This window comes from Bufo bufo, chromosome 3 (genome assembly GCF_905171765.1).
Source record: "Bufo bufo chromosome 3, aBufBuf1.1, whole genome shotgun sequence".
NCBI lineage: Eukaryota > Metazoa > Chordata > Amphibia > Anura > Bufonidae > Bufo > Bufo bufo.
In genome coordinates, this window is record NC_053391.1 from 667,846,706 (window position 1) to 667,863,564 (window position 16,859).

Consider the following 16,859-nt stretch of genomic DNA (forward strand, 5'->3'; position numbering starts at 1 on the left):
GGTATTCCCCCTTTAACCCCTATACAGGGATCTGGACTTTGCTGCAGGGCAGCCACCAGGCCGGCAATGCTAGTAGTCTGTAACAGGCTGCAGTCAAGGCAGGAAAAGTTTGTGCGAATCCGTAAAACAGTCAAAGTTTAGGGCAGGCAGCTCAGGGTCAGTACGGTGAACACTCACAGGGCAGGTCAGGCAGCAGAGTCTCAGAGTACAGGATTCAAGCAGAACTCGGTACACGAGCAGAAAAGCAGATTTTACCACCTTTGCAGGATCTAGCAAACTAGTAAACCTATTGCTCGGGCACCTCTCCCTAAGGAAAGTTGCCCTAATTTCAGTACCCTCTAATGACCAGCCATTGGCTGAGTGTGAGCACTAGCCCTTAAAGAGCCAGGAAGCGCTGGGTGAGACCGACAACATGAGACCTTGCCTAGGATTTCGCTGGCCGGCCCCTCTGCTGGAGGGCCCAGACCACCGGGGCAGCTGTGCCCAGGGCAGGGTGTGTCGAGTGGAGGAGCGGGACTGCACAGACCGTAACAGCTAAATGCTTACCAAACAGATATAAGCATTATGAGCTTATATTTACCCCAAAATTAGTAAAATGCAGTGATTAAAAAATATTGACCCCAAAGGTTTCCTTAGGGTTTAACAGGGTTTCCATGACTTCATGTAGTGTCCCACTACGTAAATGTGGGCACTACACAAGGGTCAATTGGGCCATGTTGTTCTCCACCTCCTGTGGAACATGGTCATTGTATTTTATATTGCATTTTAAATGTATTTTGTCATGTTATTTATGTTATCTCCTGTGTACCAGGCCTGTTAGGGGTGTAGTTCCTCCTCCCAAGCTGTAGAGGGAGCTAGGGAACCCTTTATATATATATAGTTAGGCCCAGACAGGAAAGAGTCAGTCTAGAGAGAGGGTGGAATGTAGTCAGAAGCCAAGAGTCACTTCAGCCAGAGAGGAGCTGAGAAGCAGCTTCTGACATGCAGCTAGATAGCCCAGGCTTCTAGCTTGCCACCAGGAGAAGAGTCTGCCTCCTGAGAAACTAAGTTCCTACAAAAGTACAGTGCAGAGCCAGGTTGATTCCAGCCAAACATAGAGCTGAAGGGCAGAATGATATATTCACAGCAAGGAGACATATACCAGAGGAAGTTTTCCCTACCCAAGGATAAAGCCAGCAATAGGGCATACGGGCCTTGGAGAAAGACAGACAGGATTCTGAGGAAAAGTGCAGCCTGATCTGTAAGTGTTAAACCCTCTGAGTATCTTGCAAGAACATTGCCTGCCATTTGATGTAAAGCCTGCCTGTCACCACCTTTTACATGTGGAACTGACCAAAGACTGTAAATAGTTAAACTGTTCAGTAAAAGTAAGTTTTGGTTCACTGCAACTTGTTTTCCTCAATTATTACTACAATAAAATCGGTGTGCCACCGTTACCGGCACTGGCGTCACAAACTTAAAGGGATCTTGCCACCGGCACATTAAACCTGCAACACCCAGGTCACCTCACCTACCACCTGGCCTGGTCCCTATACACAGAGAGTGCCCCAGAGGATCCTTGTGCCAGCCTCTCCATCACTGCTGTACACCTGCCCAGGGTATACATCTATAAACTGTGAGTAACAAGAGCAACCCTTGGTTCATTAACTACCCCTGTGACCTCACACTCGCTCACCCTGCAGGGCTGCGTACTGCATATTTTGGCGTCACGAACAGGATACGGAATATTCCTACGCCATAGTAGAATTTGAACTGTGTGCCATTATCGCCTATCAAGTGATAAATGCCATATCCGTTTATTTGAAAATTGTTGGTCCAAAGAACTGTGAAAAATCGCGGTGTGAAAACTGTATATTGTGGACTGTTTGCCGCTTCTTAAGTCACCGCTTGCTGTCAGTGAATGGACAGCGTTGTGCTTAAAGATGGCTGCATAAGCTGACTAGAATTATTGCTGCGCCATCGCTGTATTGTATTGGCGGGAAGAATTTGGCGCCTTCTGCTGAAAAAAGCGGGAAGGACTGTATTTTCACGCCACCGCCTTTAATTTGCATGTCTGCCAATATGGACTCCACCTCCCCCATGTTGTAGTACCTAGGGGGCGGCCTCCCGGAGCAGTGGGAGGTCTTGTGTGAAGTACTGCGTGCCGTCCAGTTGTGTGCAGAAAAGGGATCGAGCATGTTGCAGAGGGGAGAGTCTCCAGTCGGAATTGCCTTACCTGTAAGCAAGACCCCAGAGCCTCCAATGATGGAAGAGAGAGAAGCACCACCTGCCTATACTCCGTGACTGGAGAGGCCATCCTGCTTCCCACCGCAGTCGCAACCCGAGACGTGCCTTGGCTCGCGTGATGGATTTATAAAGCCGCTGCGCAATGGCCCTTGTTGATAGCCTAGAAATACAAAAGATGACCAGGAAAAAAAATTACTTCGAGGAACTCGCGAAGACGGTGTACGAGCGTCACTCGAATACTCAGCCCCACCTGGAAAGAAGGATGGGGGTAGTGGTGGCATTTGACAAGAGTCGGGGGTTTGGATTTATTAAGGACTACTCCACAGGCCGAGACCTTTTTGTAAACCGGAGGTCTGTAAAGCGCAGCTACCTGCTGGAGCATCTGCTCAACCGCCGCAAAGGAGAAGAGGTGGAGTTCACCCCCGCTGAGGGCCTGAGAGGGTCGTACGCCACGGAAGTAGCCCGTCCCAAGCCGGGACCAGAGGACTGGGAAGAACCTGAAGAGCCCACCAGTCCGGGATGCGAACAAGAGAGACCTGTGGAACCTGCCCACAACACGTACCAAGAGAGGGGTTCCTTCACCGGCCCCAATATCTTTTGGCAACCTACAGTGCTGGAGAAGTGGGTGAGCCCTTACCCCTCACCTGAGTTGCCCCGCAGGGAAAAGACACAGGCGGATATGGAAAATTTGCAGAAGTTCCATGAGGCCCTTGATGCCTTGCGGAGAGGAAAAAGTTTGGACCCAGCGCCGGAACCTGCTGCGACTGTGCCGGAGACCTGCAGCGGAGCAGAGCCTGAGAGACTGGAGGATCAATTTGCCAGGTTAGAGATCCACCTTCATAGCCTGCGCCAACTTGTCGCGTCCAGAGTGGCACCGATACCACCGGACGATTGTGATCCCCCAATGAACTCCGATGTCGCCGAGCCTGCAGTCAGAGTTCCTGTCCCCACCAGCTCGGCGACCGTCATAGCTGTGCCCGCCGTTGCGGTATCCGAAAACTTTGTTATACAAGGAATCGGGTCCGTCGCTTGAAGCCGGCGCCACCCAGACCTATGGAGCCTCCTGCAGCAGCAACCCCCAGGCTTGCTGAGCCTGTGCAATTGACAGGCCCATTCATTATTCAGCTGCCTGCCAATACTATTTTGTGGGCCCAGCCAAGCATAGATCCCTGTTCCAGGTCAAGTCTCTGAGCGGAGCCAGGATGTACCACAACTGATGACCAGTGTGAACTAGACACATACCTGTAAGTAGGCCTACTAGGCCATGTTTTGTTTTGCTGATGGACCCTCACAGTGAACTTAACTGTTTCAGGACAGGAGTCCTTTGTTTTGGCCCAAAGAGCTTCTGCCAGTTACCCACGGCCCAGTGGTAGTTGAAAAACCTCTGAGAATAACAAGTGCTCTACGGCCATATTGTTTACCAGGACATCCTGCCTGCCTTAAAGTGCCAAATCCAAGTTGTGCCTGCTTGTTCTGTTGTTTTGCACCTTTACCCTTTTTAACCCCCTTTTCAGGTTTATCAGGGATTTTATAGCACAACTCTTATCTACCAGGACTTATCAGGAGAAAATGTTCCTGAAATGTAGAGTTCTGTGTTGTGACATTTATATGCAATTTTAATTCAAGAACTGTGCCCAGAGATGACCCCAACGCATGTGGGCCTCTGAGATGCTATTTTATGGGACTATTGTATTTTATTATTATGGACTATCCTGGTTATTCCGGATACGCTGTACCAGGTCAGCGCCCCTGTTCCCTATACTATCCTGAGTGAAGAGAACGACGCCCCTTTTCACCGCACTTGTTCCTTTGTCAGCGGAGCTGCCTGATATTTTATTTGCAAATGTAGAGGTATGTGCCTGCTTTGCATTTTTGTCTTTCAGGTCACAGTGTCCAGCTGGGTGGGCCCCTTGTGTTGCGCCAAGGACGGGCAACTTCAAAGCAACAGGGTATGTAGTGTCCCACTACGTAAATGTGGGCACTACACAAGGGTCAATTGGGCCACGTTGTTCTCCACCTCCTGTGGAACATGGTCATTGTATTTTATATTGCATTTTAAATGTATTTTGTCATGTTATTTATGTTATCTCCTGTGTACCAGGCCTGTTAGAGGTGTAGTTCCTCCTCCCAAGCTGTAGAGGGAGCTAGGGAACCCCTTATATATATATATATATATAGTTAGGCCCAGACAGGAAAGAGTCAGTCTAGAGAGAGGGTGGAGTGTAGTCAGAAGCCAAGAGTCACTTCAGCCAGAGAGGAGCTGAGAAGCAGCTTCTGACATGCAGCTAGATAGCCCAGGCACAGGATTCTGAGGAAAAGTACAGCCTGATCTGTAAGTGTTAAACCCTCTGAGTATCTTGCAAGAACATTGCCTGCCATTTGATGTAAAGCCTGCCTGTCACCACCTTTTACATGTGGAGCTGACCAAAGACTGTAAATAGTTAAACTGTTCAGTAAAAGGAAGTTTTGGTTCACTGCAACTTGTGTTCCTCAATTATTACTACAAGAAAATCGGTGTGCCACCGTTACCGGCACTGGCGTCACGAACTTAAAGGGATCTTGCCACCGGCACATTAAACCTGCAACACCCAGGTCACCTCACCTACCACCTGGCCTGGTCCCTATACACAGAGAGTGCCCCAGAGGATCCTTGTGCCAGCCTCTCCATCACTGCTGTACGCCTGCCCAGGGTATACATCTATTAACTGTGAGTAACAAGAGCAACCCTCGGTTCATTAACTACCCCTGTGACCTCACACCCTCTCACCCTGCAGGGCTGCGTACTGCATTTACTCAATTCCATACTTGGATAATTCCACATTTCATTCTTCCACCATGGACTGTCATGGGGTCAGCTGTGAGTGCCGGGAGGGACTGCGATGATAAAAGTTACTTACAGCGGAGAGATACCATGGATAGTGCTGAGGAACGGGCGCGCTGTGTGAGGACAGTATTACGCCTTTAAATCACTTTTGTGATATTCATTGTAAAAGTGTTTTACTTTCCTCTCACGTTCCTGCAGGGCTAAAGTAACCGTCACAGTCATGACAGCCTGTTATATTCTGTAATTATTACATGCACACAAAAAGGTCTATGAAGGATTTATTATGACATGGCCGTGGAACAAAGAGAAAAAAACAAGCTGCAGAATCAGCTCTGGTACATCTCTGGGTTTGTAGCTTACATTTGGCCCAATTTTGTCACATCTTTAGAGCAGAATTCCAACTGAGATCAAAAATTGATATATAAAGAGCATGTCCATCATGTATCATCATCTGGTTCTAGGTCCAACATTCTGTGTTGTTCACTTTCATATCATATCTCTGCGGCGGTCGGGGCACCTGTTTTCTGATACAGAGAACCAAATCCTCTACAGTCCTGTGTGTCTCATTTTACATTAATGTAATAAACTTACCTGTCAGGGCTCCTGCGGTGCAATCCTCAGCCTCGTCACAGCCACATTCTTAGGGCTCATGCACACAGCCGTCCCAATGCACGGGCAACATCCGTGCGGCGGCCAGGACAAATCGTGACCCATTCAACTTGAATGGGTCCATGATCCGTCCGCACCGTAAAAAAATAGAACATGTTTTATTTTTTTGCGGTGCGGAGGCACGGACAGAAACACCACGGAAGCACTCTGCAGTGCTTCTGTGGGCTTCCGTTTCACACCACATCTCCCGGATTGCGGACCCATTCAAGTGAATGGGTCCGCATCCGTGATGCGGGGTGCACACGGCCGGTGCCCGTGTATTGTGGACCCGCTGTATGCGGGCCGCGATGCGGCCAGGCATGGGCACTTAGTAACAGTATGCAATGCTCTGTTTCTCCCTGCAACGGGCGTGTGCTGGGGGAGATTAGCAGTGGGCTGATTGCACAGCTGCTCTATTACTGTGTGCTTGTGTTTCTGACTAATGGAGCATCGAGTCATTTAAATCTCTTTTTGGCCATACACCAGTGCCAGTGATAGTCTTGTTTGGCTCACTAGCGAGTTTTCTTGTTCCCTGTTCCTGCATTTGCATTCTTATTCCTCTGTGCTTCTGACCCCTGCTTGTCTTCTGACCATTCTCTTTCTCACGTGTTTGGTATTGTATATCTCATCTTCTTCTGACCCGGGCTTTTCCTCTGACAACTCTCTTTTTCATGTGTTTGGTATTGTGCATCCCGTCTGCTTCTGACCCCGTCTTTTGACCACTCTCTTTCTCACGTGTTTGGTAGTGTACATCCTGTCTGCTTCTGACCCTGGCTTGTCTTCTGAGCACCCTCTTTCTTACGTGTTTGGTACTGTACATCCCATCTGCTTCTGACCCCAGCTTTTCTTCTGACCACTCTTTGTCTCTCGTTTGGTACTGCGTAGCCCGTCTGGTTCTGACCAATTTCCGTACGACTGTGTTTTTCTGTTTGTTGTCTGTTGGTGTAGAGTAGGGACAGTCGTCCAGTTGCGGTTCTGCCAAGTATGGCTTATACTGCAAGTAGGTAGAGAAAGAAGGCTGGGTTCTAGGTTAGGGCTCCCTGTCCTTATCTGTCCCTACCTACAGGCCTTACATTGTCACTGGCACAAAAAATATTTTTCTGGGTGACCTGCTCTGATATGGACGCCATGGTAACTTTGGCCAATCAGATGGAAGGTATTGCCCAATTGGTTCAGGATCTAGCGGAAAGAGTCCAACAGCAAGAGTCCCACCAGTCCAACTGTCCCGTTGTTACAGCTCCATCACCAGTAGAGCCTAAGGTTAAGCTCCCTGACTGCTTCTCTGGTGATCATAACATTTTTATAACCTTTTGTGAGAGTAGTAAACTTTATTTTCATCTTAGGCCACACTCATCAGGTACAGAAGCTCACAGAGTAGGAATAATTATGTCTCTGCTTCAGGGGGTGTCACGGCTGAGGATGGGGAAAACCTTCAGCCGTGCGGTATCAGAAGATGGAAGGTCGCTACTTGGCCAGTACCACAGAATTAGGGAGCAGGTCACCTCCTAGAGCTTCCCTAAGCTGACCCTGACTCCTAGCTGCATGAGCCGCCCTTGAAGGTAGGAGGGCACATGCTCAGGAACCTCGGATCCCTTCTGACCCTCCGCAGATCCCTAAACTAGGAGCTGGGTAGACAGCCCGTTCCTCCTGAACACGGAGGAGCAGGAGTCTAAAGTGGCCAAGCTACAAGGGGAACAGAAACAACTTATGGCAATGGCAGGTAAATGCAAACACAACACTCACCTGCCACAGACAGCAAAGCCTGGAACCCATGTGCAAGTGCTGCAGTCCAGAACACAAAGGAACACAGCACACACCAAACATCACACAGGAACCCAGGACCATAAGCTGCAATAACAAGGAAACCACACACACACCTTCATAACACTGTGTAACATAATTTATGACCAGAAGGGTGGCCCTCACTGGACAGGTGGAATAATACCAGGAGGATGACTCCAGCAAACACCATGGCTGGAGTACCCCCCAGCTACTGGCATCCAGCAGGAGCAAAATAGCCCCAAGTGGCCACAGACATACCCAGTGTTCACAGACTAAGAAGGGAGTTAACCCTTCCAACACCAGGCAAGGGAAAAGACACATAAAAGGGAGTGTACAATAAACAATTACACTGCAGCTGTTACCGCCGGCAACGACACGCGTGGCAACCATGCCCTGGGAGCCAGCCAGAAGGCCGAGACACTGCCACCACATGCACAACAATACCAAACGTTGCCACGGGCAGCCACAGTGAAGGGAAGTGTCACAGTGCACACCTACATAAACCTTGTGCACACCAGACATACAAAGTGCATAACATACACACACACAACCAGGTGTAACCGTATGCACTTGACAGCAAGCTGCCTAGCAACAGCTCAGGCTGCTATACTGCCAAGTACAATCAGGTTGCCAGCGGCAACCACACGTGAGGCAACATATTAACAGCACTCAGCAGTGGTTGAACAATAAACCCAAACCGCAGGCAACTGCATGCGGATCCAGAGTCACGACCATTACCATGGTCGTGACAGGGGGACACTCGGGAGTGAACGATCTCGCTATCGCCCAACTCTTCTAAACTATTTTCTGTTGACCGTTTCTTTTCTGCTCTCGGCTTCCTGTATGATGAGCCAGATAGGGCAGATTATGCTTAAAGTCAGCTTCAGTCCTTACGGCCGGGATTCCTTCTGACAGCAGGAGCGCACGGCGTCATTGGTTGCTATGACGCCGTGCGCTTCATGCCGCCGCTGCTGTACAGTGATACACTGGTATGATCTATACCAGTGTATCACTGTACAGCAGCGGAGGCATGAAGCGCACGGCGTCATAGCAACCAATGACGCCGTGCGCTCCTGCTGTCAGAAGGAATCCCGGCCGGGTTACCACGGACCGCTCTCGGCCACGGAACACGGCCGTGTGCATGAGGCCTAATCCTGATGTTGCCTCTGAAATGCCAAGTTGTCATGATTTGGCTCCTAGTAATCTTCCCTCTAGTAAATTGTTTGTTCCTCCAAATCTTCGCCTTAACGTTTTAGTTGAATCTCATTGCTCTGTACTTGCAGGTCATCTGGGAATTGCTGGGACTAAACATCTGGTCTCCAGACTGTACTGGAGGCCTACTAGGTCAAGAGATGTGGTTGCGTTTGTCTCAGCATGTGATGTTTGCGCAAGGGCCAAGGTACCCAGGAGACATCCTGTGGGTCTACTTTACCCCTTGCCCATTCCACAGAGACCTTGGACCCACATTTTATTACTGACCTTCCGCCCTCCCAGGAGTCGATGGTCCTCTGGGTGGTCATTGATAGGTATTCTAAAATGTGTCACCTAATTCCGTTAAAGAAACTTCTCGATGCTAAAAAATTTGCTACCTGGTTTGTCGACAATATTCTCAGATTACATGGGATACCCAAGTCCATTGTCTCAGATAGAGGTTTCCAGATTCTGGAGAGAATTTTATCAAACTCTCCTCATCTGCATTACATCCTGAGACAAAAGGACAAACTGAAATGGTCAACTAGGTACTGGAGCAGTTTTTAAGATGCTGTGTGTCTGACTGTCCGAACAAGTGGAAGAGGTTTTTGTCCCTAGTGGTGTTTGCTATCAACAACCAAATAAGCTCCTCTAGTCTCACCTTTTTATTGTAATTATTGTTTTAATACACGCTTTTTGTCAGTTTTTGGGTTAAGCTCTGTGAGTCCTGCGGTGGATGCTATTGTTAATGATCTGTGCACAGTTTGGGCCCAGGCTTGTAATAGACTGGAAAAAGCCCAAAGCATCCAGTATAAACAAGCCAATAAAAAACGTTCTTTGGGTCCGAACTTTGTTTTTGGAGAACTTGCCTGGCTTTCTACAAAAAACTTGCATCTCAGAGTTCCTTCCAGTAAACGTGCTCCTAAAGTTATTGGCCCATAAAAGATCTAAACCGAGTATCTTTCTGACTTAAATTACCTTCTATGTTCAGGGTAGATAATGTGTTCCACAAATCTTTTCTCAGGAAGTCCATTCCACCTGTGATTTCTCCAACGAAATCTCCTGATCCAGTTGTAATTCAAGGCAATTTAGAGTACAAGGTAGAAAAAATTCTCAACTCTCGGAGAGTTCTTTTCAGTACCTTATCCATTGGAAGGGATACGGTGCCGAAGAAAGGACATGGGTCGATGCTCGGGATGTTCACGCTGGCGGATGCAGACACATTTATCCTGAATGGGTTTGCAATCCGCCAGCACCGCTCAAAAATAAAGCATGTTCTATATTTTTGGGGTCTGGAGGCACAGACCGAAATGCCACGGAAGCGCCCTGTAGGCCTTCCGCTCTGTATCTTCCGGATTGCGGACCCATTCAAATTGTTTGCGGGCCGCAACATGGGTACCTCCGGCACACATTCGTGTGTATGAGCCCTAATACACAGCTACCAGGGAGATTAGTCGGACTGCCGAACTCTGCTATTTAACCTGTTGTATGCCACAATCGATGCTTATTGCAACATACAGAGGGAGAGACTGAAATGAGGACCCCCTTTCCTGGCTACTCAGGAATCTCTGCAATAAGATCGTGGTGCCATACAATGAACAACAACAACAACAACGAAACATTTGTAAAGCGCTTTTCTCCGGTAGGACTCAAAGCGCAATGCAGGACCTGAGGACTGTCTGACCATATTACCTGCTGTGCTACCACCAGCATGTAAAAGTCAAAATAAAAAATTCCCATATGAAATCTACATAACATCATTAATGGTGATACTGGAAAAAAATAAACATAAGTAAAAACTGCTGTAGAATAGCTTTTTGTCTTAATTTTTCCAGTATATAAATATATGTTAAAAACAACAATAATAGGTAACCAAATTATGGTAAACTAAACTATGACCCGTCCTGGAAAAAAACTAAGCCCTATGCAGCAACATCGACCAAAAATACTAAACCAATGTATGCTGGGATGCGGGAAAAAAAGTTAAAAAAAAATTGTACTTGCCAAAATTGGCCTGGTCCTGATTTCAGTATTTTGAGCTGTTCCAGACTTCTACTGTGCACTAGAGAAGAGTTCAGTTCTTGAAAATTCGGTTTGGCGGCTTCGCCGAAATTTACGTAGAAATTTACTTCGTGAGGAATTACTTCGTCACAAAGTGCATTTCTTTGTAAGTAGTGGGTGAAATGACGGGAAGCGGCGATTGCGCTACCCCCCCCCCCCCGGTCATTGTATCCCTCAGATGCCGCATTCATCACTGATCACGGCATCTGACATTAATGTTAAGGTCTATAATAAATAAATATATAAATAAATAAAATCACGCTCACCTCATCCATTTGATCGCGCAGAGTCCGCCGCCGCCATCTAGATCCAGCGTGAAACCTGCGTGATGATGTAATCACGTCGGCCATACGTCACCGTGCACGAGATTTCACGCGGAAACTTCAATCAAGATGGCGCCGGCGGGCTCTTCGATGAGGTGAGTATGATTTTTTTTTCTTTAACCCCAAAATCGATTTGTTACCAGGATGCACGAGGAAATTCAACTTCACGACGAATCCGATTTTCCCTAAAATTCGGATGAAAGTCCACTTCGGATAGCTCGATTCGCTCAACAGTACTGCGCACAATTTACTGTACGCTTTAGAAACAAAATACTTTTTTCTTTTATTTTTTCATTTCGGCCTCTAAAGGAGAAGATATTCGGCAACTAGATTTGGAGAATTATATCTCAGACGGCAATTATGGTTTTCACTGTGAGCGACTCCGAGAAGATGAATCTTAATCAGCCAGATTAATTGCTCGGAATTATGAGTATTTTCTAATTGCAGATTGGCCATAAACGCTAAAAATAAAAATGGCGTCTGAGCCTGACAACTCCAGGACGCTGACAACAGAGCCATTATGACATCCCCGCTCCGCTTACGGTACTGACTGAAGGGATATTATTCCAAAATGCCCCCGGCAGGTCATGTGACCTGCAATCCAACTTTTTGCATACCCATCGATGCGTCATTTTGATGGTTTCAGACCTGTCACTCTGTATTTGTTAAATAGACGGAAAAATCGATCTCAATAGTTTAGCACTTAGTGGGTGACAGATACCGCTCTATGGGGGTCTGATCTGAACATTGATTTCGTATATAAAAATGAAGCAGGAGATTCTTCTGATGGGCTATAGGTGCCTGAATGTGCGAGCCTGTGAAAATTATGCAAATTGCACCAAATTGATCAGCATGCTAAGGGTACTTTCACACTAGCGTTAAAGTTTTCCGGTATTGAGTTCTGTCACAGGGGCTCAATACCGAAAAAAAAAAAACTACAGTTTTATCCCCATGCATTCTCAATGGAAAGCAATCCGTTCAGGATGCATCAGGATGTCTTCAGTTCAGTCACTCTTACGGTATTTGTCCGGCCAAAATTGCCGTATTTTCTCCGGCCAAAATTCCAGAACACTTGCTGAGATGCCATTCTATTGAGATGTATTAATGCCGGATCCAGTACTAAATGTTTCGGTAAACCGGATCCGGTTTCCTGATCTACGCATGCGCAGACCTTTAAAAATGTGAAAAAAATAAATACCGGATCCGTTTTTCCCAGATGACACCGGAGAGACAGATGCATTTGTCAGCCGGATCCAGAAACAAATGCTATCCGGCGGCAGAACTGCCTGCCGGAATCCAACAACACAAGTGTGAAAGTACCCTAAACGAGGCAGGATTTATTTGGCGCTACTCTGAGGAAATGTCAGCCACTTTCTATTCCTTATGCATGTAAAAAGTCCATATCAGGAGATTAAGGGTCCATTCACACGTCCGCAAAATGGGTCCGCATCCGTTCCGCAATTTTGCGGAACGGGTGCAGACCCATTCATTTTCAATGGGGCCGGAATGTGCTGTCCGCATCTACATTTGCGGATCCGCACTTCCGCATCCGTGCTTCCGTTTCCGCAAAAAAATAGAACATGTCCTATTCTTGTCCGCAATTGCGGACAAGATTAGACATTTTCTATTATAGTGCCGGCGATGTGCGGTCCGCAAATTGCGGAATGCACATTGCCAGTGTCTGTGTTTTGCGGATCGACAATTTGCGGATCCGCAGAACACTTATGGACGTGTGAATGGACCATTAAAGGGATTGGCCCATCTCGGTAATTGATGGCGTATCGCTAGACCATCAGTGTCAGATAGGTGCGGATCATATATACTCCTACTGTTTTAATGTATGCAAATGAGCCTCTAGGAGCAACCGGGGCGTTACCGTTACACTTAGAGGATCCACTTTCTCTGCAGCTACCGCCCTTTGATTGGCGAAAGACCTCTTTTGAAGACAAGGCAGCATACAATTATGGCACAGGAAAGGGTTAATTAAAGGGCATCTGTCAGCAGTTTTGTACCTATGACACTGGCTGACCTGTTACATGTGCTCTTGGCAGCTGAAGGCATCCGTGTTGGTCCCATGTTCATATGTGCCCGCATTGCTGAGAAAAATGATCTTTTAATATATGCAAAAAGCCCAAAAAACAGTTCGTGCAATTGACAAATAGGAATTCAACAATTGTCTACTGCTGAAGATTATGAATCAGGCAGCACTCACTCAGTGCACGCCGCACGGGATAGAAGCAATCTCCACTTGAAGTATAGAAGAAATCCCAGCAGTCGTGTCTTGACAATTAGTTATGATGTTTTATTGCATCAAATTTGATACAATAAAACATCATAACTAATTATAAAGACACGACTGCTGGGATTTCTTCTATACTGCTGAAGATTGTCTGTGCATTTCCTCAAAGGACCACAAGAGGGTGCTCTGACAGAATTCGCTAATGACATTTTGGTAACTGTGCAGCAGAGATGAGTTTGTCATCAGTAAGCATTTCATGTGATATTACGATGTACAGTCATGGCCAAAGGTTTGAGAATTACATAAATATTGGAAATTGGAAAAGTTGCTGCTTAAGTTTTTATAATAGCAATTTACATATACTCCAGAATGTTATGAAGAGTGATCAGATGAATTGCATAGTCTTTCTTTGCCATGAAAGTTAACTTAATCCCAAAAAAACCTTTCCACTGCATTTCATTGCTGTCATTAAAGGACCTGCTGAGATCATTTCAGTAATCGTCTTGTTAACTCAGGTGAGAATGTTTACGAGCACAAGGCTGGAGATCATTATGTCAGGCTGATTGGGTTAAAATGGCAGACTTGACATGTTAAAAGGAGGGTGATGCTTGAAATCATTGTTCTTCCATTGTTAACCATGGTGACCTGCAAAGAAAAGCGTGCAGCCATCATTGCTTTGCATAAAAATGGCTTCACAGGCAAGGATATTGTGGCTACTAATATTGCACCTCAATCAACAATTTATAGGATCATCAAAAACTTCAAGGAAAGAGGTTCAATTCTTGTTAAGAAGGTTTCAGGGCGTCCAAGAAAGTCCAGCAAGCGCCAGGATCGTCTCCTAAAGAGGATTCAGCTGCAGGATCGGAGTGCCACCAGTGCAAAGCTTGCTCAGGAATGGCAGCAGGCAGGTGTGAGCGCATCTGCATGCACAGTGAGGCGAAGACTTTTGGAAGATGGCCTGGTGTCAAGAAGGGCAGCAAAGAAGCCACTTCTCTCCAAAAAAAACATCAGGGACAGATTGATCTTCTGCAGAAAGTTTAGTGAATAGACTGCTGAGGACTGGGGCAAAGTCATATTCTCCGATGAAGCCTCTTTCCGATTGTTTGGGGCATCTGGAAAAAGGCTTGTCCGGAGAAGAAAAGAATGAAAGAATGGGTTGCTATCAGTCAGGAATTGGCCCAGAAGTTGATTGAGAGCATGCCCAGTCGAATTGCAGAGGTTCTGAAAAAGAAGGGCCAACACTGCAAATACTGACTCTTTGCATAAATGTCATGTAATTGTCGATAAAAGCCTTTGAAACGTTTTAAGTGCGTGTAATTATATTTCACTACATCACAGAAACAACTGAAACAAAGATCTAAAAGCAGTTTAGCAGCAAACGTTGTGAAAACTAATATTTGTGTCATTCTCAAAACTTTTGGCCACGACTGTACTGTACAGTAAGATCATTTGGTTATTCCCAGGGGTGCAGGTGAATGTAAAACTTTATAAATCAGTTCTTTCGGCACAGACACAAATTTTTAATATCCAGCTCTGCTACTTCTGTAATTACCAGCTCATACCCAAATAAACTTTATGTAAGGAGAATACGCAAATCCCATGTTCTATCCATTTTACAAATGAGCAGAGATTTAGATGAATAAAAAACTAATTACACAGAATATTTTCCCATAAAACTGTTTATCATTATATGCAGATCGGACTATGCTTTCATGGTGACAGGTTCACGTTAACCAGGGCTGCACAACGTTTTCTGGTTGGGGGCCACATTGTCAGACTTAAATACTGTATTTATGACATATTGTACATATAGTATATACTATTAACCACTTCGAGACCGGGCCATTAACCCCCTTCCCGACCAGGCCTAATTGTGCAAATCTGACACGTTTCACTTTATGTGGTAATAACTTTGGAACGTTTTTTCAAAAGTTAACGAAATTTTTAAAAAATTCACTGTTTTCTAAATTTAAATCTTCTGCTTTTAAGGGTCCATTCAGACGTCCGTATAAATGCGGATGACCAATGGAAGCCATCCGTATGTCATCCGCATCCGTTTTTTTTTTTTTTGCGAATGGTTGCTGGGAAACCTGTATATATTAAATTTCAAGAATTACAGCCTTCAGGTTTTTTTTTGCGGACCGCAAAAAAAAAAACTGAAGACACACGGAAACACAACCTACAAAATTAGGCGGACCACAAAAAACATGTAGCCTTAAAGGCAGATAGTGATACCTCATTAGATAGTTTTTCTTAAGATTCCCTATATGTCTACTTTATGTTGGCATCATTTTAAAAATTACATTAAAAGGCCTAGAATTTAAGAAGCAATTTTTCTAATTTTCTATAACATTTTCAAAACCGACTTTTTCAAGGACCAGTTCAGTTCTAAAGTCACTTTGAGGTCCTTACATAACAGAAACCACCCATAAATGACCCTATTTTAGAAACTACACCCCTCAAACTACTCAAAACTGGTTTCACAAACTATGTTAACCCTTTAGGTGTTCCACAAGAATTAAAGGAAAATGGAGGTAAAATCGGGATGCTGTGAATGAAGCTGAAAGTAAAAGCAGATTTAGAGATTTACAATATTCAGTTTTTGTGCAGATTTTTTATTTTAGTCCAATTTTTCCTATAACACAGCAAGGGTTAACAGCAAAACGACCAGAATGACAGCTCTAGTCCAAACAACAGAGGATAAATCACTGTTAGAAATAGAGTCGGGAATAATCGCGGGTAATATTTGCTTTTACTTTCAGCTTCATTCACAGCATCCCGATTTCTATCATTGAGCTGGTACCAAACAAGAGATATAAGCAGCTAAAGCATCCCCCCACTCCCTGTCAGTCTAGAAGACAGCTGGCTATTAAGAGGTTAAAATAAATGCTTACTGATTTAATGTAAATGCAGGGCTTGTCTCTGGTTAGCTGTATGTGAGGATACACACTGCTCTGGGTACTGTGGGAAATTATCTACGTTCTGATTGGTCCTGCTAGTTCATGTGAGGCCTCAAGGAAGGGCAAAGATCATTACAGGAAGAGCAGCAGAGGCCATCTTAGGAAGTTGGTGAAAAAAAAACTGAAGACACACGGAAACACAACCTACAAAATTTGCGGACAAACGGAACGGATGTGGATGTAAAAAAAACAGGAACACGGATCCGCTATTTGCGGACCACAAAAAACATGTAGCCTTAAAGGCAGATAGTGATACCTCATTAGATAGTTTTTCTTAAGATTCCCTATATGTCTACTTTATGTTGGCATCATTTTAAAAATTACATTAAAAGGCCTAGAATTTAAGAAGCAATTTTTCTAATTTTCTATAACATTTTCAAAACTGACTTTTTCAAGGACCAGTTCAATTCTAAAGTCACTTTGAGGTCCTTACATAACAGAAACCACCCATAAATGACCCCATTTTAGAAACTACACCCCTCAAACTACTCAAAACTGGTTTCACAAACTATGTTAACCCTTTAGGTGTTCCACAAGAATTAAAGGAAAATGGAGGTAAAATCGGGATGCTGTGAATGAAGCTGAAAGTAAAAGCAGATTTAGAG